The sequence below is a fragment of the Dama dama genome, unplaced genomic scaffold, assembly GCF_033118175.1.
Source record: "Dama dama isolate Ldn47 unplaced genomic scaffold, ASM3311817v1 ptg000088l, whole genome shotgun sequence".
Taxonomy (NCBI): domain Eukaryota; kingdom Metazoa; phylum Chordata; class Mammalia; order Artiodactyla; family Cervidae; genus Dama; species Dama dama.
The window spans coordinates 5,483,530-5,491,435 of NW_026870905.1; positions in this window are offsets into that span (position 1 = coordinate 5,483,530).

Sequence of the window (7,906 nt, forward strand, 5' to 3'; positions counted from 1 at the left end):
TTCACAACTTTTTAGGCTCTTCATGTTTTTGAACACGGCTTCATGCTCCTCCTCTGTTTCAGAGTTTCATGCTCCTCATGTATTTCACACCTTTTGAAGCTCTTCATATTTTTCACACATTTTCAGCATCTTCATGCTTTTGATCACCGTTTCATGCTCCTCCTATTTTTCAGACCGTGTCATGCACCTCATATTTTTCACACCTTTTGAAGCTCTTCATATTTTTCACACCTTTTCAGGCTCCTCATGTTTTTCAACACCGCTTCATGCTCCTCCTCTTTTTCAGACCGCTTCATGCTCCTCATATTTTTCATACCGTTTCATGAACCTCATATTTTTCACACCTTTTGAAGCTCTTCATATCTTTTACACCTTTCTCAGGCTCTTCATGTTTTTCACCACCTCTTCATGCTCCTCCTACTTTTCAGACCATTTAATGTTCCTCATGTATTTCACACCTTTTGAAGTTCTTCATATTTTTCACACCTTTTGAAGCTCTTCATATTTTGCACAGCTTTTCAGGCTCTTCATGTTTTTCACAATCACTTCATGCTCGTCCTATTTTTCAGACCGTTTCATGCTCCTCATATTTTTGACAACTTTTGAAGCTCTTCATATTTTTGACACCTTTGAGGCTCTTCATGTTTTTGAACACCACTTCATGCTCCTCCTATATTTCAGTCCGTTTCATGCTCCTCTTATTTTTCACACCTTTTGAAGCTCTTCATATTTTTGACACCTTTGAGGCTCTTCATGTTTTTGAACACCACTTCATGCTCCTCCTATTTTTCAGACCGTTTCATGGTCCTCATATATTTGACTCCTTTAGAAGCTCTTCATATTTTTCACACCTTTTCAGGCTCTTCATGGTTTTCAACACCGCTTCATGCTCCTCCTCTTTTTCAGACCGTTTCATGCTCCTCATATTTTTGACAACTTTTGAAGCTCTTCTTATTTTTCACACCTTTTCAGGCTCTTCATGATTTTCAAAACGGCTTCATGCTCCTCCTATTTTCACACCATTTCATGCTCATCTCATTTTTGACACCTTTTGAAGCTCCTCTACTTTTGACCCCTTTAGAGGCTCTTCATATTTTTGACAACTTTTCAGGCTCTTCATGTTTTTCAACACCGCTTCATGCTCCTCCTAATTTTCAGACCGTTTCATGACCCTCATATTTTTGACACCTTTTGAAGCTCCTCATATATTTCACACCTTTTCAGACTCTTCATGATTTCCAACACCACTTCATTCTCCTCATTTTTTTCACACCGTTTAATGCTCATCTCATTTTTGACACCTTTTGAAGCTCTTCATATTTTTGACACATTTAGAAGCTCTTCATATTTTTTACACATTTTCAGGCTCTTCATATTTTTCAACACCGCTTATTGCTCCTCCTATTTGTCAGACCGTTTCATGCTCATCTCATTTTTGACAACTTTTGAAGCTCTTCATGTTTTTCACATATAATGAAGCTCTTCATATTTTACACACCTTTTCAGGCTCTTCATGTTTTTCAACACCGCTTCATGCTCCTCCTATTTTTCAGACCGTTTCATGCTCCTCATATTTTTGACACCTTTAAAGCTCTTCATATTTTTCACACCTTTTCAGACTCTTCATGTTTTCAACACCGCTTCATGCTCCTCCTATTTTTCAGACCTTTTCATGCTCCTCCTATTTTTCAGACCGTTTCATGCTTCTCATATTTTGAAACCTTTTGAAGCTCTTCATATTTTTCACAACTTTTCAGTCTCTTCATGTTTTTCAACACCGCTTCATGCTCCTCCTTTTTTCAGACCGTTTGATGCTCCTCATATTTTTGGCACCTTTTGAAGCTCTTCATATTTTTCACACCTTTTCAGGTCTTCATGTTTTTGAACACCATTTCATGCTCCTCCTATTTTTCAGACCGTTTCATGGTCCTCATATTTTTGACACCTTTTGAACCTCTTCATATTTTTCACACCTTTTCAGGCTCTTCATGTTTTCAACACCGCTTCATGCTCCTACTATTTTTCAGACGGTTTCATGCTCCTCATATTTTTGACACCTTTTGAAGCTCTTCATATTATTCACACGTTTTCAGGCTCTTCATGTTTTTCAACACCGCTTCATGCTCCTCCTTTTTTTCAGGCAGTTTCATGCTCCTCATATTTTTGACGCCTTTTGAAGCTCTTCATATTTTTCACACTTCTCCAGGCTCTTCATGTTTTTGAACACCGTTTCATGCTCCTCCTGTTTTTCAGACCGTTTCATGCTCCTCATCTTTTTGACACGTTTTGAAACTCTTCATATTTATCACACCTTTTCAGGCTCTTCATGTTTTTCAACACAATTTCATGCTCCTCCTTTTTTTCAGTCCGTTTTATGCTCCTCATATATTTGACACCTTTTGAAGCTCTTCATTATTTCCACACCTTTTCAGGCTCTTCATGTTTTTCTACACCGCTTCATGCTCCCCCTACATTTCAGACCGTTCATGCCTCTCATATTTTTGAAACCTTTTGAAGCTCTTCATATTTTTCACACCGTTTTAGGCTCTTCATGTTTTTCAACACCATTTCATGCTCCTCCTTTTTTTCAAACCGTTTTATGCTCCTCATATATTTGACACCTGTTGAAGCTCTTCATAATTTCCACACCTCTTCAGGCTCTTCATGTTTTTGAACACCATTTCATGCTCCTCTTATTTTTTTTTTATTGTTTTTTTTTTAATTTTTTTTAATTATTTTTATTTTTTCTTTCCCAGTCGGTTTTGTCATACATTGATATGAATCAGCCATGGATTTACATGTATTCCCAATTCCAATCCCCCCTCCCACCTCCCTGTCCACCCGATTCCTCTCCGTCTTCCCAGTGCACCAAGCCGGAGCACTTGTCTCGTGCATCCTACCTGGGCTGGTGATCTGTTTCACCATAGATAGCATACATGCTGTTCATTTGAAATATCCCACCCTCACATTCTCCCACAAAGTTCAAAAGTCTGTTCTGTATTTCTGTGTCTATTTTTCTGTTCTGCATATAGGGTTATCGTTATCACCTTTCTAAATTCCATATACATGTGTCAGCATGCTCTAATGTTCTTTATCTTTCTGGCTTACTTCACTCTGTATAATGGGCTCCAGCTTCATCCATCTCATTAGGCCTGATTCAAGTGAATTTTTTAATGGCTGAGTAATATTCCATGGTGTATATGTACCACAGCTTTCTTATCCATTCATCTGCTGACGGGCATCTAGGTTGCTTCCATGTCCTGGCTATTATAAATAGTGCTGCGATGAACATTGGGGTGCACGTGTCTCTTTCAGACGAACCTATGGACACCTTATCTTTGACAAAGGAGGCAAGGATATACAATGGAAAAAAGACAACCTCTTTAACAAGTGGTGCTGGGAAAACTGGTCAACCACTTGTAAAAGAATGAAAATAGAACACTTTCTAACACCATACACAAAAATAAACTCAAAATGGATTAAAGATCTAAATGTAAGACCAGAAACTATAAAACTCCTAGAGGAGAAGATAGGCAAAACACTCTCCGACATAAATCAAAGCAAGATCCTCTATGACCCACCTCCCAGAATATTGGAAATAAAAGCAAAACTAAACAAATGGGACCTAATGAAACTTAAAAGCTTTTGCACTACAAAGGAAACTATAAGTAAGGTGAAAAGACAGCCCTCAGATTGGGAGAAAATAATAGCAAATGAAGAAACAGACAAAGGATTAATCTCAAAAATATACAAGCAAATCCTGCAGCTCAATTCCAGAAAAATAAATGACCCAATACAAAATGAGCCAAAGAACTAAACAGACATTTCTCCAAAGAAGACATACAGATGGATAACAAACACATGAAAAGATGCTCAACATCACTCATAATTAGAGAAATGCAAATCAAAACCACAATGAGGTACCATTATATGCCAGTCAGGATGGCTGCTATCCAGAAGTCTACAAGCAATAAATGCTGGAGATGGTGTGGAGAAAAGGGAACCCTCTTACACTGTTGGTGGGAATGCACACTAGTACAGCCGCTATGGAAAACAGTGTGGAGATTTCTTAAAAAACTGGAAATAGAACTGCCATATGACCCAGCAATCCCACTTCTGGGCATACACACTGAGGAAACCAGATCCTCTTATTTTTCAGACCGTTTCAAGCTCCTCATATTTTTTACACCTTTTGAAGCTCTTCATATATTTCACACCTTTTCAGGCTCTTCATGTTTTTCAACACCGCTTATTGCTCCTCCTATTTGTCAGACCGTTTCATGCTCATCTCATTTTTTACAACTTTTGAAGCTCTTCATGTTTTTCACATATAATGAAGCTCTTCATATTTTACACACCTTTTCAGGCTCTTCATGTTTTTCAACACCGCTTCATGCTCCTCCTATTTTTCAGACCGTTTCATGCTCCTCATATTTTTGACACCTTTAAAGCTCTTCATATTTTTCACACCTTTTCAGACTCTTCATGTTTTCAACACCGCTTCATGCTCCTCCTATTTTTCAGACCTTTTCATGCTCCTCCTATTTTTCAGACCGTTTCATGCTTCTCATATTTTGAAACCTTTTGAAGCTCTTCATATTTTTCACAACTTTTCAGTCTCTTCATGTTTTTCAACACCGCTTCATGCTCCTCCTTTTTTCAGACCGTTTGATGCTCCTCATATTTTTGGCACCTTTTGAAGCTCTTCATATTTTTCACACCTTTTCAGGTCTTCATGTTTTTGAACACCATTTCATGCTCCTCCTATTTTTCAGACCGTTTCATGGTCCTCATATTTTTGACACCTTTTGAACCTCTTCATATTTTTCACACCTTTTCAGGCTCTTCATGTTTTCAACACCGCTTCATGCTCCTACTATTTTTCAGACGGTTTCATGCTCCTCATATTTTTGACACCTTTTGAAGCTCTTCATATTATTCACACCTTTTCAGGCTCTTCATGTTTTTCAACACCGCTTCATGCTCCTCCTTTTTTTCAGACCGTTTTATGCTCCTCATATATTTGACACCTTTTGAAGCTCTTCATTATTTCCACACCTTTTCAGGCTCTTCATGTTTTTCTACACCGCTTCATGCTCCCCCTACATTTCAGACCGTTCATGCCTCTCATATTTTTGAAACCTTTTGAAGCTCTTCATATTTTTCACACCGTTTTAGGCTCTTCATGTTTTTCAACACCATTTCATGCTCCTCCTTTTTTTCAAACCGTTTTATGCTCCTCATATATTTGACACCTGTTGAAGCTCTTCATAATTTCCACACCTCTTCAGGCTCTTCATGTTTTTGAACACCATTTCATGCTCCTCTTATTTTTTTTTTATTGTTTTTTTTTTAAATTTTTTTTAATTATTTTTATTTTTTCTTTCCCAGTCGGTTTTGTCATACATTGATATGAATCAGCCATGGATTTACATGTATTCCCAATTCCAATCCCCCCTCCCACCTCCCTGTCCACCCGATTCCTCTCCGTCTTCCCAGTGCACCAAGCCGGAGCACTTGTCTCGTGCATCCTACCTGGGCTGGTGATCTGTTTCACCATAGATAGCATACATGCTGTTCATTTGAAATATCCCACCCTCACATTCTCCCACAAAGTTCAAAAGTCTGTTCTGTATTTCTGTGTCTATTTTTCTGTTCTGCATATAGGGTTATCGTTATCACCTTTCTAAATTCCATATACATGTGTCAGCATGCTCTAATGTTCTTTATCTTTCTGGCTTACTTCACTCTGTATAATGGGCTCCAGCTTCATCCATCTCATTAGGCCTGATTCAAGTGAATTTTTTAATGGCTGAGTAATATTCCATGGTGTATATGTACCACAGCTTTCTTATCCATTCATCTGCTGACGGGCATCTAGGTTGCTTCCATGTCCTGGCTATTATAAATAGTGCTGCGATGAACATTGGGGTGCACGTGTCTCTTTCAGACGAACCTATGGACACCTTATCTTTGACAAAGGAGGCAAGGATATACAATGGAAAAAAGACAACCTCTTTAACAAGTGGTGCTGGGAAAACTGGTCAACCACTTGTAAAAGAATGAAAATAGAACACTTTCTAACACCATACACAAAAATAAACTCAAAATGGATTAAAGATCTAAATGTAAGACCAGAAACTATAAAACTCCTAGAGGAGAAGATAGGCAATACACTCTCCGACATAAATCAAAGCAAGATCCTCTATGACCCACCTCCCAGAATATTGGAAATAAAAGCAAAACTAAACAAATGGGACCTAATGAAACTTAAAAGCTTTTGCACTACAAAGGAAACTATAAGTAAGGTGAAAAGACAGCCCTCAGATTGGGAGAAAATAATAGCAAATGAAGAAACAGACAAAGGATTAATCTCAAAAATATACAAGCAAATCCTGCAGCTCAATTCCAGAAAAATAAATGACCCAATAAAAAATGAGCCAAAGAACTAAACAGACATTTCTCCAAAGAAGACATACAGATGGATAACAAACACTTGAAAAGATGCTCAACATCACTCATTATTAGAGAAATGCAAATCAAAACCACAATGAGGTACCATTACATGCCAGTCAGGATGGCTGCTATCCAAAAGTCTACAAGCAATAAATGCTGGAGAGGGAGTGGAGAAAAGGGAACCCTCTTATACTGTTGGTGGGAATGCACACTAGTACGGCCGCTATGGAAAACAGTGTGGAGATTTCTTAAAAAACTGGAAATAGAACTGCCATATGACCCAGCAATCCCACTTCTGGGCATACACACTGAGGAAACCAGATCCTCTTATTTTTCAGACCGTTTCAAGCTCCTCATATTTTTTACACCTTTTGAAGCTCTTCATATATTTCACACCTTTTCAGGCTCTTCATGTTTTTCAACACCGCTTCATGCTCCTCCTATTTTTCAGACCGTTTCATGGTCCTCATGTTTTTGTCACCTTTTGAAGCTCTTCACATTTTTCACACCTTTTCATGCTCTTCATGTTTTTGAACACCATTTCATGCTCCTCCTATTTTTTAAACCGTTTCATGCTCCTCATATTTTTCACACATTTTGAAGCTCTTCATATTTTTCACACCTTTTCAGGCTCTTCATATTTTACAACACGTTTTCATGCTCCTCCTATTTTTCAGACCGTTTAATGCTCCCCATAATTTTGACACCTTTTGAAGCGCTTCATAATTATCACACCTTTTCAGGCTCTTCATGTTTTTCAAATTTGCTTCTGCTCCTCCTATTTTTCAGACCGTTTCATGCTCCTCATATTTTTGACACCTTTTGAAGCTCTTCATATTTTTCACAGCTTTTCAGGCTCTTCATGTTTTTCAACACCGCTTTATTCTCCTCATATTTTTCAGACCGTTTCATGCTCCTCATATTTTGGATATCTTTTGAAGCTCGTCATATTTCTAACAACTTTTCAGGCTCTTCATGTTTTCAACACAGTTTCATGCTCCTCCTATTTTTCAGACCGTTTCATGTGCCTCATATTTTGACTCCTTTTGAAGCTCTTCATATTTTTCACACATTTTCAGGCTCTTCATGTTTTTCTACACCGCTTCATGCTCCTCCTATTTTTGACATCTTTTGAAGCTCTTCATATATTTCACACCTTTACAGGGTTTTCATGTTTTTGAACACCGTTTCATGCTCCTCATATTTTTCAGACCGTTTCATGCTCCTCATATTATTGACACCTTTTGAAGCTCTTCATATATTTCACACCTTTTCAGGGTTTTCATGTTTTTGAACACCGTTTCATGCTCCTCATATTTTTCAGACCGTTTCATGCTCCTCATATTTTTGACACCTTTTGAAACTCTTCATATTTTTCACAATTTTTCAGGCTCCTCATGTTTTTGAACACCGTTTCATGCTCCTCCATTTTTTCAGACCGTTTCATGCT